General features: G+C 39.2%; 1 pseudogene; it reads left to right on the forward strand.

The window, feature by feature from the left end:
- The first annotated feature begins 3,248 nt into the window (after positions 1 to 3,248).
- LOC110213635 (large ribosomal subunit protein uL3 pseudogene) lies at positions 3,249 to 26,063 on the forward strand (annotated as a pseudogene).

The following is a 26,063-nucleotide window of genomic DNA, read 5'->3' on the forward strand; positions in this document are numbered from 1 at the left end:
AAATTCAGACCACACGTAAGGCAGAACTTCCTAACAATCAGAGCTAGCCAAAAGTGGAATGGGCTTCCTCAAAAAGTAGTGAGTTCTCCCTTACTCAAATTACTCAAAGACTAGATGACCATTTAGCCACTGAATGATTATTTATTGGGTATATTGTAGTGAAAATACATTGTGAAAGTGAGAATACATCCATGAAAGTCTTCAGTTAGTCTTTAGTATTGGTTAAACTAGAAGGTTGCTAATGTCCCTCCCATCTCTAAAATTCTATGAGTCTATGCCTGCCATTCATGTCTCCTAATTAGACAACCTTTGATAGGCTAGGAATGACAGCCTGAAACTCTAGGGGGCCAGCTTGCGCCAGTGATTATCAGGTAAGAATCAATAAGACCAAGGAAATGGGAGGGATCTTGGCCTAATGCCCCAATCCAAGGATCGAAGAGAGCAACTGGTAATCCCAATAACTCACATTTCCACATCACTTTTTTTTAAGTGAGATCTGTGATTTCATCTGGGTAAATGTCAAACTCAAATAGAAATGTATCTCTATTGGCCACATATTGACTTAGAAAACCACAAATTAACATCCTCTGTTATATTGTATTTTAGTTCTTTTGTTCAGCATTTCCCAACTATATTTTAACAGCGAGAGAGAGAGAGAGAGAGAGAGAGAGAGAGAGAGAGAGAGAGAGAGAGAGAGAGTCTTGTTTTTTTAGATGAGGAAGGAAATCCTCTAGAGGAGATAAGTAATTTACTTATGGCCACACAGTCATTGTCAGTGCCAGAATTCAAAGCCTATGGTTCATCACATTATACCATGAGGCTTCTCTAGCCAGTCACATCTAAAGTTCAAAGCCTCAATGCCCCAAATGCACAAGGGGACAGATTCTGGGAACTAGACAGTAACAGGTGTCCAAACTTGGAAGAGATGGATCCAAAGTTAATGGGGAAAATAACACCAGAGGAAGAAAACGGTGCTTAGAATGCTAACTAATTGTTTCCTTCAAGACTTAGCCTGTGGAAGTATTATCTGCAATCAGGGGCATTTGTTAACATAATAACAACAAAACATAACATTTATGTATGGCTTCAAAGTTGGCAATGCACTTTAAATACATTATATTATTTAATCTTTACAACAACCCTGTGAGCTAGGTACTACAGATACGACTATCCCCATTTTACAAATGAGGAAAATAAAATTGAGAGTTTCCTAGTGACTTAACCAGGATCACATACCTAAGAAGTGTCTGAGTCAGACTTTAAACCCACATCTTCTTCATTCCAAGGCTAAGACACTATCTACAATGTCAATAACATGCCTCTCTTCTTTTCCTCCTTAACTGATGACCATATAACTATGGGTTTGGACATCAGTGAATGAAGGGCAGCCTGAGAGAAAAAAAAAGGAGTAATCTGGTTCTCTGCTAATTGCTGGCAAATGAATTCTCAGAGAGAAGCAACATCATCGACTTTCATTTGTATCACCTCTTTTGTATCACCTCTTTTGTTTCTGAGACTAAATTCAGGATTTCATGTCATATGTCCTAGCTATCATCACTACCACCTAAAGCTATGAGAGGCTAAAAGAAGCTACCGAGGAAAACACTGACATCCTGGAAAGAGTGGGTGTTGAGCAACAGAAATACAGTGTATTTATTCTATTGGTTTTATCAAAGGGGAAAATTCCTGGGAATGATTGTGGGCAGTCTCTACCATGGCCTAACCAAGTCATCCATTAAGATCAAACAGGAAGGTCAGAGAGTCACCAAAGCCTGGCGTAGGTTCTTGATGATTGAACCATGTGGAATTCTGGAATAACAGGACAGATTTTTGTCTCATCCCAGGAATTTATGACAGACTCAGGAGTCAGCCATTTGCTCTGGGGGACAAAGTGCATAAAGTCATTGACCCTTGCTTGCTAATTCCCCTAGGAATGGAACATATGTTGTTTAGTCTTGGCCAAAGGGACGTAATACAACAAAAACCTGAGCCTAGAGTGATTCGCTCTTCCTTCTGATGGTCATTTGGGGCACAGGCCACCAGAGGGCATGAAATCTCCCAACTGGAAAATAGTGTCAGCAATTCCTGTGAACACTGTCTCTATAGCTACATTCTGGCTGAATAGGGAGGATGCCTGGGCTAGAGTGAGAGGAAACAAGGAAAAGTTGAATTGCTTATCATTGATCAGAGGCAGCTCTAGGTTTAGAAGAAAACTTAGAGATCCCCTGACCCAGTGTTCTTCAAAATGAGGGGTATGAATTGACCGCCACATGATATGCGATGAAACAATAAGAGGAATGGAAAATCAGTCGTATTCCACTTTCTGCACAATAGTCAATCACAGAGCTTATCTCCCATCCAGCCACACCTACCATTTCCCCATCGTAGCCCAACACTCTCCCACTATATCCCCTCTCACCACTACATGGGTTTCCAGCCTTTCTCTTTTTGACCCCCACTTGAGTGACTCAGTATAGTTAGAACTTGATCCACAAATGGGTAGTCACAACAGCAGCTGTATATGTGCTACTGGGGAAATCCCTTCCCTCACTTCTCCACCTCCTTAAGAATACCCATCCCCATTTGTCTATAGAAGATCTTGATCTAAAAAGTCCGGAAGCCACTGCTCTGGTGCAACGGTCCATTTTTATAGTTGGAATTCTAAACTCTAGTGTTCCTTATCCCAACTCTCACTAGCACTGATAAGTTATGTCCTCCACAACAAAACTGGCTATATCTTCCCCTTACAGTTCTAAGGGTTGATGGACTGCGAGGTTTCTTTTTCTGCTACCAGCTCAAGCCCCCATTCTGGTATATTTTCCCCAATACCAATTGCCAGTAACCCAGTGAACAGCAATTCATTTTCACAAGGAGACATTAATTGAGAAGATACTGCAAGAATAGACCCTCCTGAATGAGGGTCACATTCTCTTCCATGCCTCCTTGGTCCAGAGTAGTGTGGACTCAAATATTCATTCTACGAAGTTCACTTTTAAATGTGGCATAGTCAATCCATAAAGTCACTCCAGAAAGCAGCATCTTAACTACTAGATCTAATTCATCGCTGAACTGGGTCCCATAGGGTGTTCCTTGAGGCTTTAGCCACAGACTCCAGCCTGGACTCCCTTCAGTAGACCTCTGGTGGCTTTCCTCACATTTTGAAGCATACAAGGCAGCCCAGTCCACTCCATTTCCAATATTCCTTTCTCTAAGGTAGGAGAGAATAAACTGAACAGGGACACATAGTCATGACTTCTCATGAAGCCCATTGTGAGGAACAGGACTGTCCCACCTCCTCCTCCCTCCTCTCCACACCCAAAGATTTACAGCAGTTCTTGCCTCCTTACATAAATGCAGCCATGCAGGAAGGAGTGCTAAGTTTCATTGATGGCATTCTTTTGTATTACATACCCAGTTCTGCCATTGCAGCCAATCAAAAAAGCCTGAAGGAAGCAAACTGGTAAAAGCCTTAGAAATGGAGAGCTAAACCCTTTCACTTGGCATCATCAGGCACTTCCAGAAACAAGCTCACCAGATACACAAGTTCCCAGGACTCATCAGCCCACATCTATTACATAGTTTTGGAAAGCTTTGGAAAGCTATCTTAGCTTTTGAAGCTAAGATAGGTTGAGTGACTTGGCTTGCCCAAAATCATACAGAAAGAAAAAAAGAGAGCCAGGCTTTAGAATCACTTGCATGTACCATGGTAGTAGCATGGTATAGTAGATAGAGCACTAGACCAGGAGTTATGAAGGCCTAGATTCAAATCCTGTCTAACACTAACTGAGTAAACCTGAGAAAATAATTTAACTTCTCTATATCTTTGTTATTGTGAGGATCAAATGAGATAATGTATGTAAAACACTCCACAAACTTGAAAGTCCTATGTAAATGTCTACAATAATTATCATTACTACCATGCTGCCTCTCAGTCTCAATTCCCAGCACTTAAGGCTCATTAGCAGGTTCCACAGGCTGGCAAAGCCAGTAGCATTCTGTTTCTGCACCTTCTTCTTGGAAAAGTATCCGAAATGTACATTACCCTGTAGATTATAAACAAATATGCAATTCTTTCAATCATCTCCATGCCTTTGCATTGACTATCTCCAATGCCTGTAATGCATGGGGAGGTGAGAAGAAGGGGGAATGTATCCAGAGAGCAGGATTGGTAGTAGAGGCTCACCCAAGCTAACCTGGTAACTTCTTATTTTAACTAATTACTCCTTTTTAAAAATTAATTTATTTATTTTTAGTTTTCAGCATTCATATCCATAAGATTTTGAGTTCCAGATTTTCTTTCCCCTCCTTCCTTTCCCCCCTCCCCAAGAAGATATGCAATCTGATATAGACTCTACATATGCATTCCTATTAAACATATTTTCACATTAGCCATGTTGTAAAGAAGAATTAGAACTAACAGGAGGGACCATAAGAAAGAAGAAACAAAACAAAGCAACAAAAAAAAAAGGGCAAATAGTATGCTTCCATCTGCACTCAGACTCCAAAGCTCTTTGTCTGGATGTGGATAGCATTTTCATGATGAGTCTTTTGGAATTGTCTTAGATTCTTGCATTGCTAAGAACTAAGTTTATCAAAGTTAGTCATTGCACAATGTGGCTGTTACTGTGTACAATATTCTCCTGGCTCTGCTCACTTCACTCAGCATCAGTTCATATATATCTTTCCAGATTTTTCTGACGTCTGCCTGCTCATCATTTCTTATAGTACAACAGTATTCCATTACATTCATATACCACAACTTGTTCAGTCACTCCCCAATTGATGAGCATCCCCTCAATTTCCACTTCTTGGCCACCATAAAAAGAGCTGCTATAAATATTTTTGTACATGTGGATCCTTCTCCCATTTTTATGATCTCTTTGAGATACAGCCCTAGAAGTGGTATTGTTGGGTCAAAGGGTATGCATAGTTTTATAGCCCTTTGGGCATAGTTCCAAATTATTCTCCAGAATGGTTGGATCAGCTCACAACTCCACCAACAATGCATTAGTGCTCCAGTTTTCCCACATCTTCTCCAGCATTTATCATTTTTCTGTTTTGTCATGTTAGCCAATCTGATGGGTGTGATGTGGTACCTAAGAGTTGTTTTGATTTGCATTTCTCTAATCAATAGTAATTTAGAGCATTTTTTCATATGACTATGATAGCTTTCATTTCTTCATCTGAAAACTGCCTCTTCATATCAATTGACCATTTATCAATTGGGGAATGACTTGTATTCAGTTCTCTGTATATTTTATAAATGTAGCCTTTATCAGAGACACTGGCTATAAAAATTCTTTCCCAGCTTTCTGTTTGCCTTCTAATCTTGGTTGCATTGGCTTTGTTTGCACAAAAACTTTTTAATTTAATGTAATCAAAATCATCTGTTTTGCATTTCATAATGTTCTCTATCTCTTGCTTGGCCATAAATTCTTCCCTTTTCCATAAATATGACAGGTAAGTTATTCCTTGCTCTCCTTAACTAATTATTCTTGCCAACTAAGAGCGAAGCTCTGCGATGTCTAGCTCCCAAAATACTGCAAGTATAGTCAGCACCTTCTATATCTGTTACTCTGAACAAAGCCTCAGTTGCCCTGGTTACAGTTCTGGTGTAAGTGTTCCATGGTCTTTACTGGTTAGCTTTGCTTTGTTCCACGGTTTCAGATTGTGTCCAGTCCTAGTCAACCATCTAGCCCAAGTTAGCCATTGGAGGAGGAAAATTCCCAAGTCAGAATGGAGCCTGCCATCCCAGTTGCCTCTTCCCTACCTTCTGATCTTTCCCTTTTCTCATTTTCTACATCAGCTCTTCCTTGACTCCCAATAGGAACAATGAGCCCCTACCATCCTTGGTTTTTCCTGCCTCTGATTCAAATCAATTCAATATTGTTAGGGCCTACAGTAGCTATTTTGGCCAAAGTGTGGAAAACCCCTTTTCCCCCCTAAGAAAAGTTCCAACTTTATTTTGGATAAAGAAACTGTTAATAAAACCACGGGGAATACCAAATCAAAATAAGTAAAGACAAAAACAGATTCCTTAACTAGTGTCTAGCTGCAAGTTGGCCTGGCTGGTGCAGACTTTACAAGCACTCAGGACTCCTCACGTCAATGCTGTCAAGAGGAGCCCTTAGCAACTGTGGGACCCTAGATTTCCTGTCCTTTGATGGAACTTAATACCTGTTGTGCTAATGTCAAATTTCAGGGAATTACAGAAGTCTAGAGCTGGAATAGGTACGGAAGCTAAGAAGCAGTTAAGTTAAATGACTCTGACCTGGTCAAGCCATATCCGGTGTAATATGTTTACTTCTGGGCCTCACATTTTGATGATGCTAATAAGCTGGAGATCATCCAGTGAAGAGCTTCTATATTATATTTTATGAGGAGCAGTCTAAGGAACAAGGCGTGTTTAGCCTGGAGAAAGGAAGACTTGGGGACATCATAACTGTCTTCAAGCTATGTCTTCAAGACTTGAGGGAACCATAGCTCTCTTCAAGACTGCCATATGGAAGAGGGACTTGATTTGTTAAGCATAATCCCAGGGACGAAACTGGGAGCAATGGCTGGGAGTTACAAAGAAGCACATTTAGGCTTCATGTAAAGATCATGACATAGAAGAGTTAGTCCAGCCTTTCCATTTTGTAGATGAGGAAACTGAGCTCCATAGAAGTGAGATGAACTGTCTAAGTCTGTAACCAGTAGAGGTAGGATTTTAACCTGGATCCTCTGTCTCCAAATCCAGCAAAATTCCCACTATGAAATGTCACTTCCCAACTTCCTAATGATCAGAGCATTCCAAAAGTGGAATGGACTTCCTCAGGTAGTCCTATAGCTAAGATTCATGGGATTATGGCATAATGGATTTGTTGGTGGGAGGGACCTTAGGGACCATCTGGTTCAAACCCTCCATTATACAGATAAGGAAACTGACGCCTCATTTTATATCTAGTGCTTAGCACAATGCCTGCCACACAGTAAGTGTTTAACAAATGTTTATTGAATTGAAGTGACTTGCCCAAACATGGTTTAGGTGACCATTTGTTAAGGACATGGTTGATTGGATACTTGACCAGTGTACGTTAGGCCAGATCCAATCTGATCCAAACCAATAAACATTAATTAAGCTTCTACTCTGAGCCACACATTGTCTAGGTTCTAGGTGACCTCTAAGGTCCTTTCTTTCTGTGATTCTGGCCATAGCCCTCCAAGGCAGGCACCATCGTTCCATTTCTGAGTTTGTCTGACTTATCAACTCCTTCTTTTACCACCTTCTTCTTGCACTTCGTATACAGGAAGCCTTTAATTAATGTTTCATTCATTCATTCCAGTGGCCAGGAGTAAGCTTCTCCCTTTTTCAAAGCAAGTACCTACCTCCAGAGTAACTATCAAAGAACCAAACCCTGTCTGCATCAAGCTGGCTGAGAAACAGGCAACCATAATGCTTCAAATTCCCCTGCTTGATATAGTCCTGGAAATCCCCTTCAAGCCTTGCATAGAAAATACGGAGGGAGGGAGGGAGGGAGGGAGGGAGCAACTCAAGTGGCTTTGGGCACCTCAAAATGGCAGATGGCATAAACTTGACAGATCATAGCAGCAGCCATGAAAGATGAGAGAAAAAGTTGTAAAAAGAAGATGAATACAAGAGATGAAGTGCATGATAGGAAGATAAGAGGATAAGAAATAAGATGAAGGAAAAAATAGGAGAGAAAAGGGAGAACATAAGGAGAGCTAGAAAGGGAATAGTGAAGGAGAGGCAGAGGAAGAAGGTGAGGAAAAAGATAAAATGGAAGGGAGGGAAGGTGGAAAATGCAGAGAAAGAAAAGAAGAAGAGAGGTGGTAGAGGATAAAGTGGGAAAAGAAGAAAGGGGCAGGGAGAAGGAGAAAAGGGAGAAAGTAGAGAGAGAGGAAGAAAAAGGAGAAGAATAAAGGGGAAAATCACTTTATCTTTCTATGTCTGTTTCCTTCATATGTCAAAGGAGATTGGTTTCCATAAGCTCTAAAATCCCTTCCAGGTCTAAATCCTATGATGCAGGCAGAGACCTGTGGGGAGACCAGTGGGTAAGAAGACAGATAGAAGAAGATGGAAAACAAGAGGAAGGGAGGTAAGGGGAAAATAGAAGGGGAAATGAAGATGAGAGTTAGCAAGGAAAGCTGAAGAGGAGGATAGAATCAGTGAGTTGGAAGGGACCTTAAACCTTTCCAATTCAACCCTTTCATTTTACACAGGAAAAACTCATCCCAGGTTTTTCACACTTCAGTTCCTTTCTTCATCTGTAAAATAATGAGGTTGTACTCTTTTGTCTCCCAGGCCCCTATCTCCTCCATAACTGCATCTGTTCCTTCTCTACACTCATGCAGATGCCATCCTAGTTCAGACCTTCATGATGTCATCACTTGAACTACTACAATAACTTCCTAATTGGTTACTTTCTCTCATTATTCCACATCTCCATCCATCCCCCATGCAACTGCCAAATTGATCTTCCTAAAGCAGAAGCCTGACCATGTCACCCTCACCACCACCAGCACCACCATCCTCATTCAATAAGAGCTAGCAGCCTCCTGTTATCTCTAGTGCCCAGTACAAAATCCTTCATTTAGCATCTAAAAGACTTGACAACTTGGCCCCAGCCTAATGCTTGTTGCAACCTTATGCCTTTCCACATACTCTGTGATCTTGCCAGATTGACCATCTTGCTAGCCTTCATACTCATCCAAAACATAATTAAAATATTTAAAAACAAACAGGAAAGTATGATACAAAACCACCCATTAAAAGGAACTACATAAAAAGGAATAAGGTTATTTTAAAAGCTTCCTTCTGAGTTTAAATGCGTAAAGTTGCTTCTGCCCATTGTCTCTGCATTGCTTATGGTGATGATCATCTAAACACAGTGAAATGTGACTCCGGTTCAAAAGTTGTTCTGCTCTCTGATTATTTCATTCTAATATCCCATTCTTATATTGTCTTTTGATTAAAAAAAAAAACAACCAAAGGAATTCACTAGCTACATTGGTCAAATTACCTGACGAATCGATTTTTAACCAACAACTATCATTTATATGTTTGCCCCCAGAACATATACGGATTTTTCAAAGATTATAAAGTGTATTCCATCACAATGCCCTTACTACGAAATATTATGAGTAATATCTTGGTGAGAGCAAAAAGAAGTCTCATACTATAATAAATACAAAAAAAAAGTTTCTTATTTTATCATTAGGGCCTCCTTTTAAAACTTCTACATATATGCTTTATAAGAAATGTAACACTTAGATATAATTTAAAAAGAATACTCATATATTGGGGCTATGTGCTCAACATTTTTTTTCACTGAGAAGAAGGTGTAATCAAAAAAGTCTGGAGACTACTGGCTTTAGACCTTGAGAAGTTAAATGACTTACACAGAGTGATTTAGCTTGTGCGTTTCAGACACAGAACTTTAACCTAGACCTTCTGCATTCTAAGTTGGGTCCTCTATTCACTTTGCTCCACTCTCTGTTTATGTGCTTCATCAAAGACAATTAATGTTTTTAAATTGAATCAATCTCAGCTTTCCCAGAATTTAGAAGAAAATCAGAGGAAGTTTTGTATAGTTGTAAGAGAAAAAAAAACATAAACTGAAACTTATTGAGAATTTGTCTAGATTTATCACATACTACAAGGTTGAATCTCCACATCTGTACAAATATACCATGATATGATGGAAAGACCAGTGAATTTGGGGTCAGAAGACCAAGTCTGACCCCAACTCTGCTAGGTATTACCTATGTGACCTTGGACAAGACACTTCCTTTTCTGGGCTTATTTCCTCCCCAAACAGTCCAGGGGAAAGATCAATGGATTTGGAATTAGAAAGATGGCAGGTGTACATCCAACCTTTGCCACTTCCTGCCCATGTGGCCTTGGCCAAGTTGCTTTGCTTTTCTGGGGCTCAGTTTCTTCACAAGAAACATGGAGCAGATACTACTTTACCATTCACCTAACTATAAAATTCTGAGTTCATCCACTTTTACTATGACTGTCCATTCCCCCCAAAAAAGATAGCCACTACATTTTCCAGCAGGGGGCACTCCAAGAGCAAAGGTTTTGGAAAGAATGATGCTAGCTAGTTGTCTCGGAGAGACTCTTCTCCTGAGCTGTTCAAGGCTTCTCTGCTGTTGATAAGGCAGGAGAAGGGATCATAATGAGATGTGCACACAAACATCCGGAATGTTAAAAAAAAAAGATATTAAAAAAGAAAAGAGTGGGGTAGAGTGAGGCAACCGCCTCCCACAGGTGTTTTTCCTCATTGGCTCTGACAGATTTTCTTTCTATGCTATTTGTTGCTTATAAAAGAAGATAGATAAGTCAACAGGGGTTTATGGATGTGATCTTTTGATGGCCTGGGGAGGAAGAAGGGAACTGGGGGAGGCAAGCATTCGCATCAGCCACATCTCAGACTTCCTGATATGGTAGGAAAAGACCTAGCCTTGCAGTCAAAAGGTCAAAATTAGAAGTTCTGATCTGCAAATTAACACTCCAGGCCATGTGATCTGGCGTACATCACTTCTCCTCTATTAGTTTTAAGTTTACAAATCTATAAAATGGAAATAATAATACCAGTCGGATTCACCTAAAAGAGTCATGGCTGGAAAACGACTTCTTTGTAAACCTTAAAGGATGGAGGGAGGGGAGCATCACCAGTCATCCTGATCTATATCTTGTCACTGGACCCAAATGGCTCTGGAGGTGAAAGTGAAGTCGGTGACTTTGCAACTCCCTTCCTCACTTAAATCCAATTCACTTGCAAGTCATGGCATCATCTTCCTGATGTCATGGTCCTCTTCCAGAACAAAGGACAAACAATAACAACAAAGGAAAGGGACCAGAACCCGTGATTTTATTGGCATAAGGAACTCCCAGGCAAGGAAACTCTTTCTACCAATGCATCTCAGCATTTTTTTCAGCAACATAGAGTCTTAGAGATTTGCCTAGGTGACTTGCTCAAGATCACACAGTCAGTATGTGGTAGATGCAGAAGGCAAACCCAGGACTTCCTTGAAGACCAGCTCTCTACACATCATGCTACACTGATTTTATCTAGGTGGCATCATGACTAGAGTGCTAGGCCTGGAATCAGACAGACTTATCTTTCTGAGTTCAAATCTGGCCTCAGACACTTACTAGCTCTGTGATCTTTGCCAAGAAAATCCCAAATGGGTTCATCAGGAGTTGTACAAGGGGCAGCTAGGTGGCACAGTGGATAGAGCTCCAGCTTTGGAGTCAGGTGTTCAAACCTGACCCAAGACACTTGACATTTACTAGCTGTGTGACCCTGGGCAAGTCATTTAACCCTGATTGCCTCACCAAAAAAGAAAAAAAAAGTGTTGCACAAGATTGAAATGACACCATCACCACAACAGACATGAATTATTAGCCATATAACCCTCAGTAAGTCATTTTATTTCACTGAGCTACTATAAATAATACTTGTGAGGAAAACAACTTTTTAAACTTTAAAAGGGCATGGAAATATGTTCATCATCATCTTCATCTCCCCTTCACCCTGCTCACCAAAGCCTGCCCCAACTGCTGTTTTCTCTTCCATATTTCTTTGTTTGTTTAAAACCAGGCATTCCAATGAAAAATTGAAAAAATATGGTCATCACCTGGATTTTTCCAAATATCTGCAAACTCCTGGAAGTTAATGAAAGGTTCATTCTTCATACAGTAGCACTTTCAAGCAGGAAATGCTCAGAGCTCATAAGGCTCAGTTTTCTCATTTTCTAGATGAGATTTTACAGGCTTTAGTGACTGTGCAAGGTCACATAGTGAGTGGGGGGCCAAGCTGAGCTGAAGTTTCCTGGTTTTTCATTCATTACTTTTTCTGCATTTAAAATAATTTAAATATTTTAAATATATTTAAATTAAATATGTTTTAAATAAATACATTAATATAAATAAATAAAACAAATATTCAATATTTTTAAATTAAAATCTTTTAAAATATTTAAAGTAATTTAAAAATAAAATAATAAATTATTTTATTTATGATAATTTATGTTTTATTTATATATAATTTAATATATTTTATTTATAATAAAAATAGAATAATAAAAATAAAAAATAAAATAATTTTAACATAATAAATAATAAAGCTTTCTCAGGGAATTCAGTCGGCCCCACAAGTCAATACTACATACTTAAGCAAAAACGTATGTCTCTTCTCCTTGTAGGAATCTCTATGGCACACTTTCCTTAAAAAGACACATGCAGAACCCACGATACTATAAATCACAAGTATAGAAGTTAAAAAAAAACATTTGAAGTTTTGTTGGCAAAGATACTGGAACGGTTTGCCATTTCCTTCTCCAGCTCATTTTACAGAACAGGAAACTGAGGCAAACAGGGTTAAATGACTTGCCCAGGGTCACACAGCTAATAAGTGTCTGAGGCCAGATTTGAACTCAAGTCCTTCTAACTCCAGGCCCAGAGCTCTATCCATGTGCCACCTGACTGTAAACCTTAATTATATGACTAGATAGTATTTAAGGGCCCCTGCTTGTTTAAATTTTCTGAGCACTGATGAGTCTAAATTTCCCAATTAAAATTTATCTTTTGACATTTGACCCTTTCCTTTAGAACCTAAAATCATCTGGCCTGGGATCCCGCCTACTAGTTTTTATTGTTAAAGATGAGCTGAAGTGTCCTGGGTTTTTCATTCATTACTTTTTCTGCGTTTAAAGTAATTTAAGTATTACTTATAAAGTTAAATATTTTAAATAACTAAGGTGTATAGTATTAAAAATCGGCATAGACATATGCTGCATACCTGTGTACATACAGACTTACATAATTCAGGAGAAGAGGTTACTCATGATGGACTGGAAATATAAGTCTGTGCACAAAGAGATTATTCTAATTTTCATTATGTGTCGACTGTGTGGCCCCCAGCAAATCACTTAACCTCAGTTACCTTAGCGGTAAAACTGAGCTACACCTACCAACAGTGTCTGTCTCTCAGGGTAGTTAGGAGGCTCTGATGATACGAAATACAAATAAGACTTTGCAAATGTTAAAGCTCTATGCAAGGGTCAGTAATTACTGTTGTGCAGATGTGTCTCTATACAGTGGAAATACTAGTGCAAGTTCAGAGGTTCAGAAGAGCCAGTCATGCAACATAAGTAGTTCTCTACAAGGCAACTAAAATTTCAAAGCTCATTTTTCAAATGCAGTGATCCTACCTGGGACACAAACACAGAAAAGTTGACAGAACAGGAAGTTTGCACAGTTTAGTGACTTTGGGGAGGTTATAGCTCCAAGTTTCTTTGCAGAATGGTTAGAGCAATTTACAGCTCCACCAACAATGTGTGAGTGTATTTATCTTCCCACATGCCCTCTAAAAATTATGAGTTTCCTCCTCTGTTATCTTTGCCAGTCTGATGGGTATGACTGACAGCAAGACTTTGCTTAATTTATCAAGACTTGCATTTAACTTATCACCTACGTGCCACAGGGACTGCTGTTTCTGGCATTAAACATAAATATCTTCTGCATTGTTAGAGGAACTGTAAATTGGAATTATGTGAAAAGACTACATAAAATGTCCCAGAAATCCCACTGCTAGTAATATTATCTCCAAGGAGGTCAATAACAAAAAGAAAGGCTAACATAGACACCAAAATATTTATGACAACAGTTTTCATAGTCACAAAACTTCAATTGGAGAATGTCTAAATAAATGATTGTAACAAGATATTACTCTGATGTAAGAATACATCTTTATATGACTATAAAGAAGTGTGGGAAAGCATATGAAATGATGCAGAATAAAATAAGCCACAACAATTTAAATGGGAAGAACAACAAAAGAATTGAACAGGAATCCTTTGACATCAGAATAACCAAGCCTGGCCTCAAAGAAGAGGGAAGAAGAGACTTCTGAGGGGACCAGAGGTATGGCCTGCCACACATAAAGTCAGGCTTTTTGCTGTATTAGTTTTATTTAACTCTTTTTTTCTTGTTCCAGTTATTATAAGAGATGGTTCTCTGGGAGGGGAAAAAGGAGAGATTAATTGCAAAATGTTGGTGATGTAAGACAAAAGATATCAAGACAATTTTTTTAAAGAAAACGGAAGAAGTGTAGACAAGCAGAACTTTTTTGAAAGTTAGTTATAATTATACAGATATATATATACATACATATACACACACTAAAACATATATATACATATATACATACATGCATACATATATAGAGATGTTTAATCAGGATTAAATGGAGAATCACAGTTTTATATAGAATCCCCTTTTTGTGTGGTTTAGTATATATGGAAATGCTTCTATTTTATGAATGTGTTGTCATAAACTTTATTTCAAAAAAAATTTAATACTTAAAAAAAAGGTCTCTTCACTCATGTTGAACCCTAAGCAGATGCCTATCTTGCCTGGCTCTGAGGCAAAGTGTCTGTCCAGAAAAGACTGAAAAAGAATATTATTTTTCTTCAGATCTGAAGATAGTTTGCTCTCACCTCTACTTCTTTAATTCCCTTCAAGACTCAGCTCAGGTGCTCCTCCTACTAGAATAAGTGCTCCTTCTTCCCTGCCCCCACCAAGTACTTGGTATTTATTTCTATAGGTTCCTGTTGTGTGCACCCCCACCCTCCACCTCCACCACGAAGTAAGCTCTAGCGCAGGGACTGATTTGCTCTCTTAACTCTGCATCCCCACCACCTAGAACAGTATCTGGTGTGTATAAGAGCCTAATAAATAAATGCTTTATTGAGTTGAATTGGTTTAAATTTATTGAATAAATTGAATTTGTCAATAAATCTGCTCACTTTGCAGCTTGGAGTTAGAAAATATTTCTCAGCTGGTCCATGCTTGATGAGAAGGTTGATTTCTTTTGCTTTTTACTACTACTACTACTACTACTCCTACTACTACTACTACTCCTACTACTACTACTACTACTCCTACTACTACTACTACTCCTACTCCTACTCCTACTACTACTACTACTACTACTACTGCTGCTGCTGCTGCTGCTGCTGCTGCTGCTGCTGCTGCTGCTGCTACCATTTAAATGCCACTTTCAGGTTTGCAAAGCACTTTACAACTTTACAACTGTGATATTATTATTATTTTATCCTCACAACTACCCTGGGGGGAGGATAGGTGTCATTATTATCCTTACTTTACAGATAAGGAAACTGAGGCAGACAGTGGTTATGTGAAAACGCCTGAGGTCACACTAATACTAAGTGTCTGAGGCTACATTTGAATCAAAATCTTCCTGATTCCAGGTCCAGCCATTGTCAAATTCAGAAATGAACAAAATCCCATGTTATTACTTAAGTTTAAATGGAGTCATTTCTGTTTCTCTTTGAGTATAATTTAGAATATAAGAAGTCAGAGTTGCTTTATAATGGGAGCCAGTTTGGGCTGGTCCTATTTTGCTTCATTAGCAATGTGACCTCTTGACATTTATGGTCCACATAATGTCATAGACTCGTAGATTTACATCTGGAAGAAACCTCGGAGACCATCTAATCCAACATCCGCTTTTACAAATGAGGAACTGAGCCCAGGGAGGTTAAGAGGCTTACCCAATGCCATACAGGTAGTAAGCTTCAGAGAGTCCTTTGAACTTCAGCTCTTCTGCTGTTTCTTCCATATTACACCTCCCTAATGAAGTACTAATGCAAACAGGACACCGTGCTCAGAAATACAAAACCTGATAATTTCTAAAACTCCCCATCCAAGAATGTGCAAGGAAACTTGCTTTGACGTGGGTCCTTACGGGTCTGCCACTTGATAATATTAGATTTCCATCATCCTAGAGGATTTTTTGCTTGAACAAAATTTCCTTAATAGCACAATTTGGTTCAATGAAACTAATCTTAATTCTAATGTCTTCCTTCTGCTGTTTCCTATTTATCCCATATTTAGCTTGCTTTATATATATTTGTTTTCATGTTATCCCATTAGACTGTAAGCTCCTTGAAAGCAGGGACTGTCTTTTGCCTCTTTTTCCACCCCTATCACTTGGGACAGTGCCTGGCACATTTGTTGCTGTTCAGGCATGTCAGTTGTGTCTGACTCCTTGTGAACCCATTTGGGGTTTTCTTGGCAAAGATGTTGTAGTGGTTTGCCATTTCCTTCTCCGGCTCATTTTACAGATGAGGAAACTGAGGCAAACAGGGTTAAGTAAACATGCCCAGGGTCACACATCTAAGTAAGTGTCTGAAGCCAGATTTGAACTCAGGAAGATGAGTCTTCCTGCTCCAGGCCCAGCACTCTAGCTGCCCACCTGGTACATAGTAGGAGCTTAATAAATTTTCACTTACTGATTGATGAGAGAATCAAAATCAAAATTTTGAGTGAACTCAAAGCCTCAGAAAGTCGAAAGGAAGCCGCCCTATCCACAGCAGCCCCAATAAGTGTTCATTCAGTTTCTATTAGAAGACTCCCAGCGAATGGGAACACCCCCCTCCTCCAACACAGTCCATTTTACCTTTGAATGGCTCTAATCTCTGGCTGATGAAGCCCAAGAAGGGATAGTTACCCTGCTCCTCCAGACTATAATGTAAAATCAGTCAGTAACCCAAGTTCTGCCTCAGGAAGCAGGAGAATGGGATTCTCCTCAAATCTAATTTAAATCACAGGATAATTTTACAACTAAGCTCACAGTGGTCTGGAGGCGCTTAAATATCTGTCCAGATACTGGGCTTAATTGACAGAAAATTAGAACTATCTAAAAATAGAACATGTTGCTTCAGGACTGCATTGTCTCTCCCCCTCCCCCCCCCCGCCCCAGCTATGTGACCCTGGTCAAGTCATTTAACCAATCTAGAACTTGTGTTTCATCTGTAAAATGGGTAAAAAAAAATTACTTACTTACCAAAAGGGTTGGAGCTAATTATCTGGTTATTACATCTATGACTCTGAGTTGCAGGTCACTCCTTACTGATGATCAATCATTTCCCAGCCACCATTTTCAAACTGTGCTGCCTACACTGTGGATGGACATCATCTTTATCTCTCTCTCTGCCCTCAAACCCTACCACCACCACAGAACTCCCGAGGACTCTAATAAGAGATGTACTTTTGCCTTTTCTGGCCCAGAACTAGAGCTCTATGTAAATTCCCAGATGCTATTTCCCATGTTACCCTGTGTACCCCAATCCTTAGAGTTCCCTTGTGTGTATTGTCTTCTACCATTTGAAAGGAAGCTTCTGGAGGGCAGGGTCTATTTTGCTTGATTTTTTATCCCTCAACACTTAGCAGAGTGCATAGCATATAGTGAGCGCTTAATAAATGCACACACATACACATGTCTATGTATAGGTGTGTATAAACATATATACATACATGTGTGTGCACATATATGTACCTGCACATATATGTACATATACCATGTGCATGTGTGTATATATGTGTACTGTGTGTGTGTGCATATGTGTCTACAAAGGTAAGGTCCCAAATACTATTTTCATGTTTTCTTTGGGCTAAATTTGAAGCCAAGTTTTCAGAGGTAAAAAATTGATCCTTCAAGCCTGTTACTTTTTCAAACAAGTTCTTCATCAAGAGAGGCTGCCAGGCATTGTGAGTAATGTTCTAGATCTGTAGTCAGGAAGACCTGCATTCATTTCTTGCTTCTGATACTTATGACTTATGTGACCATGCACAAATCACTGATCTTTCTAATTTCCATTTCCCCATCTATAAAAGGGGATCAAAATATCTTTAGCATTTACCTTATAGGCTGGTCATGAGGTTCCAATAAGATAATAGGTGTTAAAGCTCTCTGCAAACCTTAAAGCACTAACTCTATGGATGTCATTTATTATTACACATTGTTCATCTTAAGTCAATTCCATATCAAGCTAATCAGCCTGTCTTCTCTGAACCTAAGCAACTTGAGAGAAGGCAGTTAGGCAACGAAGATGGACTGCAAAAGAAACAAGTGTATTTGGAGAATAAAGTGTGCTAAGAAAAAGACTTGCTTATTATATACACTATTACAACATGTGGGTGAAAGCCTTCATCATCAGCTAATTGGTCCACATGAGTACAGATACTGAGATATCTAACTGCATTGCTCACTTTCCATCAGACTCCCTTCCATCACTGTGGCATGAAGTCATCCCTGTGTCTTAGAAAGCTGATTAGCAAGGGTAAGGGTGGAGGGGATTCTGGGAAGATGGCAGAGTAGGTCAGAAAATTCCAGGCTCTCCAAATTTCTTCCACCAACAGATAGAACATTGTCTCAAACTGAATATAAAGTGGCAAAAATAAGGGAGTAAAGCAGTTGTCCTCCTAAGACAACTTGAAGGGACCTCAGGAGGGACATGACCTCGAGTAGAAGACAAAGTCTAGCAGGTTCTGTCCAATTAGAAAGACTTCAAGAACAAGTCCAGTGATGGGCTATTTCTTCTGAAGACCAGATTGGCTCGATCCAGAAGCTCATCTACATAGGGCTGACCACCCTCTCGGTTATTTTGGTCATAGAAATTCACAAACACTCTCAGCTAAGGCAGGGAGAAGTTAGGACCTGTTTCAGTACTAATTGTCATTATTGTTATCGTTATTATTGCTTATTTTATTATTGTCTATTTATAAACATTTATTATGTTATTATTATTACTACTGTTTTAAAGTTTTCAAAGCACTTTACATACATTATCTTATTTGATGCTCACAAGAACCCTGTAAGGAAGGTGTTATTATTATCTTAATTTTACAGATGAGGAAACTAAGGCTCAGAGATGTTAAATAACCTTGCCAGGGTCACACAGCTAGTGTGTCTGAAGTAGGATGCTTACTAACTCCAAGTCAAGCATTCTCTCCACTACACCTTGCCATAGAGAGAGTGTGCGTACTGATGAAATTACAGGTTTTTGGAAATGAACTATAATATTGTGTACATGCAGACATAGCCTCAGAGTTGACACTGACTAACCCAATTAAATTAAATTAGAAATAGAATCCTATTCAACTACATTCCCTCCACTTTCTTGTATGGGTCATATGTGTATTTTCCCTTTCCATTTCCATAATTTTTGGACACATGGTACCCTTCAATTGAAAAGTTTCAGTTCAGCATAAGCTGGAAGTTCTGACTATTAGCTATACTGGGAGAACAGCATGACTACTCAGTCTTTAAACATCAATCACTTTCAGCTAAATTTCTCTTCCTATATGCAGAATTTGAAAGACTTTCTCTGCTTAAGTTAAATGTCTTTCCTGTTTATTAATAGTGTGAAAAATTAACACGTCACTATTCTAGCAGAGAGAAACAGAATCTTCTCTTCCAGAGAACATTATCGTAAAACAGTAGTGATGAAAGTAATCTGCCTTTATTTGGAAACAGGGCTAAGGCCTAGGTGATGTTTCCCAGGGCTTTTCCTAACTAGTATACTCATTTGCAGAATGAGAGGGTTGGTACTAAATAAGTACTTTTTAACCTTTTCTGTGTAATGTTCTCCTCTGGCAGTCTTGGTGAAGCCTATGGACTCCTCAGAACAATGTTTTTAAGTGCTTAAAATAAATACCATGGAAAGAAGAAAGGAAGGAAGGGAGGGAGAGAGGGAAGAAGGAAAGAAGAGAGGAAGAAAGATGTAATTCCTTTTTTCCCATCCAAGGCCACGGAAATCTGTCCATAGACCCCAGGTTAACTCCTGGAGGTCCCTTCCAGCTGATTTTACTATTCCCTAACTCTATTTCTGATGCTCACCCACCACCAGAAGGTAATGTGGGTATCAGGCAAGTTACCTGTTCCTTTACGTCAGGGCAGCTGGTTGTCACTCACCCTGCATGAGTCTCACAGGATTGTAGCACTGCTCGCTGATTTCTTAACCACTCACCTACCATCCCTTCAAGCAGAATCTTATTGACTCATCCTACCTAGGGCATTACTTCATAGAGCCTTAAATCAAGATGGCAAAGGATAAGCCTAATAGTATCACACACTTCAGACTATGACTCTCATTCAGAAACCTCATCACCACCTACAATCTCCCTAAACGGTAAGGAAGACCAAAACCCAGAACGTTAAAGCTCTGAGCTTAATCAGAACCAGTTCAATCTTGGAGGGGGAGGGGGGCACATTCATGGCTAGATCATGGGTACCATTTAATTTGGGGCCATGCATTTAACCCCATCATTGTAAGGACCTAACAACAGTCTCTGGTGTCATTACTTCTGGCACCAGCACAGGGCCATAATTTGTTGTAGAATTAGAAGGCAAAGGGAGGGTCGCAAGAGGCCTCACGTGATCCTGCTTTTTTCTATTTAGTGACCCATTCATCATCCGGTACCATTAGACAAATGAAAAGAGAGATTCAATGTCCACTTTTCTTCAAGGTCTTTTGAAATTCGTGTACTACCTTTAGGCAGCAGCAGTCTGATTTGACAGGAAATTCTTCCTGCTATGATGTGTGGATGAGGAAAAATATGGAGTAATATGATCCAGATGCTAGAGCTGCCATTCACCAGTAATGCCGATGTGTTTTTATACGTCCATGTCCAGATGGTGACCCCTCTTGCGTTATTAATGGGTTCCAGGCACCAAGCTTTCTCTTTTGCATATATGGAACCAGATTTCCCATATTTCATGTGCTTATTTATGAGGTCGAACATTCCTACGTCTCATATGTGGCAGTTACTATTAAAAATGAGAAGTTTTAACTGCTCTAGAAATTGATAAAGAATCTTTTTAATTGCTATGAAATGTGGACTGTCTTTCACAATGGCCTTTTCTGCTATAATTATGAAATCCATAATGCAGATTTCTGACCCTTCCCCTCTCATGTTGAAAAAAAAAATAGACTCTCTGGTATACATTTTGAAGATGGTTAAGAAATTAAGTTCATTAACTTCATTAAGGATCATGGTTTCTTGTTTCCAGTTTGTGATCCAGAAAACTTTCATTTTAAAAATAGCATGACTGCATTGCATTCTGTTCCACAAGCTCTGTTGTAGACATGTACTTATAATAAAGATCTTCCTTTCTCCCCTTCTAATGCTCTCAGCAAGGATGCCCTAAAAGTAGGTCTAGATGATTTCCCATACAGTATTTTTTAAATAGACGGGGAAATAAGTGTATGAATCAGCAGTTATCAATGTTGTATCTCCCTTTTTCTTTTGGTAATAATCAAGTCTGAGGTCTATTCCTCACATTTGAAACTTAGTTATACATATATGTACAAGATATTACATGTTCTGTCTATAGATAGTGTGTTTCCTTACTTATCATACTAAATCATGATGCATATTTTGTTGGAACTAAATAAAACTCAGAATGACAATGGAAAAAAAAATAGCATGCCTATGAACTGAGAATATCTCCTATCAGTCTTTGGTGAGCCATCTACTAAGAAATTTAAGCTATCAAAGAAAATTGCCTATATTTATATAACTACATAGGGAGAGAGGTAGTATATGTGTGTATTTAAATGCCAATCAATACTTACAGTCACTCTTTATTTCCATGGATTTGAGGACATTAAACAGTCTTGTAAGTTTTGGCTCGTGATATAAAATCTAAACTAAAGAGAGCAGAGTACAGAAGTTGATGCATAGTTTCAAAATGAGTGTGTCCAAGACAAAAACAATCCAATCCAATAATCTTTTATTAAACACCTATTGTGTACAAGGCACTGTGCTAGATATTAGAAATACGAAGACAGAAAAAAAATCCCTGTCCTCAGGGAGCTTACATTCCTTGAAGGATCTTAAACTTTCCAGAGTTATAAAAGGTGTCACTTCCCCTCTGCAGATTTTAGTTTTCTCGTCTGTGAAAAGAAGGCTGGAACAAGATGATGTACCTTGAAGTATTCTTCTAGTTCATATCCTATGATTCTTTAAATCAAATCTTACAATGGAAAGAAAGAAATAAAATGAGAATGATAAATAGATGGAAATAGTTATTTGATTGCCTGTGTAGGAATAGTCAATATGCCTCAATTTTTCTACAGTAATACAAGGTGTATTTATTTACTAAGTGTAGTAGATGTCCATTTCTTTCTTACTTCAGTCCTTGAAGGAGCTGTAATTCCACCCTTGTGGGAACTCCCTCCACCAGCACAGATTGCAACTCCTTTATGATGTAAACTATAAAGGAAAAATAGAGTCTTGTCAGTCAATAGACCTTTATTAAGCACCTACAATAGGCCAGGTACTGTGCTAAGCACTGAGGATGCAAAGAAAGACAAAAGACAATCCCTGCTCTCAGGGCGTTCACAGTCTGATGGGATAGTGTTGTTTGCTGAAATATTTCTTCAATAAATGAAGAAACACACTTGCAGAGTGCTTTGAGGTTTACAAAGCACCTTACACATGTCATATATGATCTTCTTGTGAGTAGATTCTAATATACCATATAGGACAAAAATATCAATATAATATTTAATAAACTGTTCAACATTACAGAAAATGTTCTTAGGATTTTTTAAAAAAGGATTGGCCAACATTGAGATCAATTGAGCAGGTATAAAAGCCATTCCTCCCTCCAAAACGCCCTCTGCTTGATATAGTTAACATAGGTGGATGGCCACTTCTGGCAAATTTCAGGTTTCCGCCTTTGATAGGAGGAAGCATCACCTTTCTCAAAAGGAAATAGTAGACATTTTTGTCCCCAGTTTAGAATTTTACAGTTTATGTACTCATTAACTCCTCACCTCTATTCATCCCCTAAACAAGGAAAGAGAATTCAGTTATTTAAATCATCCAGGCAAAAGTAAACCAAACACCTTTATTTGAAATGTACAAAATAATTGAATAAAATGGGTTTTTAATAATTTATGTTATTGTTTATTGGTTTGAATTATCCCAATATTTACTTTGAGTTTTCCCGTGTGTGTGTGTGTGTGTGTGTGTGTGTGTGTGTGTGTGTGATGCTTGTGCTTACATGCAAATCTATTTCTAAAATCAGCCTTAAAATAGTACATTTAAAGAAAGTTTCTTGGTAAGGATGGTACATGTAAAGTGTTTGGGTTAGCTAGCATCTTGGAAAAGTTTAGATCCAGACCATTTAAGGATGAACAAAGATGAAAGAATATTAGGTGACAGAAGAGGGCTGGGACGTGTTCTTAGTAGGGATGTCCTTAGTAAGTATTGAAGGGATGGCTAGGATGTTGGCTTTTATTGAACTACTAAAGTTCAGCCAAATATTTTTAGCTATTTATATCAGAAGCATACAATCAGAAGTCTTCTAAATAAGAAGCAGAAATGTCTCCACCACACACATTTTTTCCAAGTCAGACCTGATGATATCAGTACTCTCCTATTCATCCATGGCAAATAGTTATTCCCATCCTGAGAAGCCACAGGGTTCCAAAAACCTTATTGCTGCTATGATTTTGTCCTTCATATTCTGATTTTTTTAAAAGTTGATCACAACTGGGATGACTTAGGTTGAGATCTGCCTCTGAATTCAAAGAGCATCAAAACTCATCTCAGGTACTTGGTCAACCTTGGGACACTATCATGCCATGTTCTGAGCTAGCCTGCAGAAGGTTGAACAGTCATAGGTCTGGGTCCCAAAAGGCTGAACACAAAGGGACTAGTTGGTTAGGACAGGCATCGGAGAGAAGAACAAGAGGTGGCTAGGTGATATGGTAGATAAAGCATTGGAGTCAGAAAAGACCTGAGTTCAAATCCAGTCTAGGATGCTTACTAGCTGTATGATTCTAAGGCAAGTCTTCCTTAGTTTTCTCAACTATAAAATGGGGATAATAATAGCACCTACCTTGAAAGGTATGACCTTGAAAGATCTTTGTGAGGATCAGTACTTTGGAATATAAAGGAAAAGAAAGGAGTAAATAATACGTGTGTGTGTGTGTGTGTGTGTGTGTGTGTGTATACACACACACATATGTATATGTACATATAGAGAGAAATATGTGTGTATATGTATATATACATATATATGTGTGTATATGTATATGTACATATATATATGTGTATATGTATATGTACATATATATATATATATATATATATATATATATATATATATATAACATCTATTTTGTGCCAGGCACTGTTAAACACTTTACAAATACCCTACTTTTACAATTGAGGAAACAGAGGCAAACAGAGGTTAAGTGACTTGTCCAGGGTCATATAACTAGTAAGTATATGTGACAAGATTTAAACTCAGGTCTTCCTGACTTTAGGCCCTATGCTCTATCCACTGGAGATTTGAGGAAACCCTTTTAGATAGTTTAGCCTTAAAATTATTTTCATCTGAAATCTAAAAATGAGTCACATTTTATAGCGCTTTACATGCGTTGTCTACTCAGTCCTCACAAGAACCTTCTGAGGCAGGTACTATTATTATCCCCATTTTGTAGATAAATTCACTGAGGCTCAGAGAGGTTTGCCAAAAGCTCACATAGCTCGTAAGTTTCTGAGGTGGGATTCAAACCCAGATTTTCTTAACCTCAAGTTCTATATGCTCCACCATTTTGTTTCTTTCCAGAAAATATGTGACAAAAGAAAGTTGGCGTCTAGGGGTTTGAATTATCTGAATCTCTTGAATTATCTGAACTGTCACCTCAATTCTACAAAGGACTTTTTCTGGACATAAAAGCAATCTGAAGCCTGATTCTGAATAGGTTGCTTAGTTACTCAAAAATTACTGAACTAAATTATTCCAGGGATGCTACCCTAGGCCCTCAGTAGTTTAAAAAGATATTCCCTCACTCTCCCAACTTGCCTCAGTGGCAGCTGCAGATACAACAACAGTAGCATGTCCCACAGGAAGTTCTCTGCTCCCAGGCATGGATCTCTGGGCTTCCTGCCTTGAAAGAGAAGCAGCAGGCATGGGGGAAAGTTGAAGAGCTTCAGGGGCAGCTAGTTGGCACAGTCGATAGAGCACTGACCCTGAAGTCGGGAGGACCTGAGTTCAAATCCAGCCTCAGACCAAACACTTGACACTTACTAGCTGTGTGACCCTGGGCAAGTCACTTAACCCCAACTGCCTCAAAACAAAACAAAAAAAAAAAGAAAGTTGAAGAGCTTCCCTAAAGATGACCCCCACCAAGCCTTTCTGGGCTATAAGGCAGGCATGACCCACATTGTTTGAAAGGTGGACAGGGCTGGCTCAAAAGTCAACAAGAAATAAGTTGCTGAGGCTGTCATCATTGTGGAGACACCTCCCCATGGTCATTATAGGCATCATGGGCTATGTGCAAACCCAAAGAGGTCTGTGTACCTTCATTTTTGCTGAGCACATCAGTGATGAATGCAAGAGGCGATTCTATAAGAACTGGCATAAGTCCAAGAAGAAGGCAAGTCCAAGTTCTGTAAGAAGTGGCAGGACAATGATGGCAAGAAGCAGCTGGAGAAAGATTTCAACAGCTTGAAGAAGTACTACCAGGTGATCCACGGCATTGCCCACATCCAGATGCACTTGCTCCCTCTAAGGGAGAAGTCTCACCTGATGGAGATCCAGGTGAATGGTGGCAGTGTGACTGAGAAGCTGGACTAGGCCCACAAGAAGCTGGAGCAGCAGGTGCCCATGTCCACCGTATTTGGGCATAAGGACCAAGGGCTAGGGTTACAAAGGTGTCACCAGCCACTGGCACACAAAGAAACTGCCCCCCAAAACCCACCACGGTCTGTGTAAGGTGTCAGATATTGGAGCTTGGCATCCTGCTCTGTGGCTCAAGCTGGTCAGAGGGGCTACCACCATCGTGCCAAGATCAACAAAAAGATCTGTAAGATTGGCCAGGGCTACCAGATCAGGGATGGCAAGCTGATCAAAAGTAATGCATCCACTGATTATGATCTGTCCAACAAGAGCATCAGCCCTCTGGGAAGCATTGTCCACTGCGGTGAAGTGACTGATGACTTTATCATGCTGTAAGGTTGTGTCATTGGGACCAAGAAGCATGTCCTCACCCTGTGAAAGTCTCTGCTGGTACAGACCAAACATCGTGCCCTGGAGATCGACCTGAAGTTTATCAACACCACCTCCAAATTTGGCCGTGATCAGTTCCAGACTGTGGAGGAGAAAAAAAGCTTTCATGTGACCTCTCAAAAAAGACCATTCATGAAAGAAGAAGCTGCCTAA

This window comes from Phascolarctos cinereus, unplaced genomic scaffold (assembly GCF_003287225.1).
Source record: "Phascolarctos cinereus isolate Bilbo 61053 unplaced genomic scaffold, phaCin_HiC Scaffold_9;HRSCAF=440, whole genome shotgun sequence".
NCBI lineage: Eukaryota > Metazoa > Chordata > Mammalia > Diprotodontia > Phascolarctidae > Phascolarctos > Phascolarctos cinereus.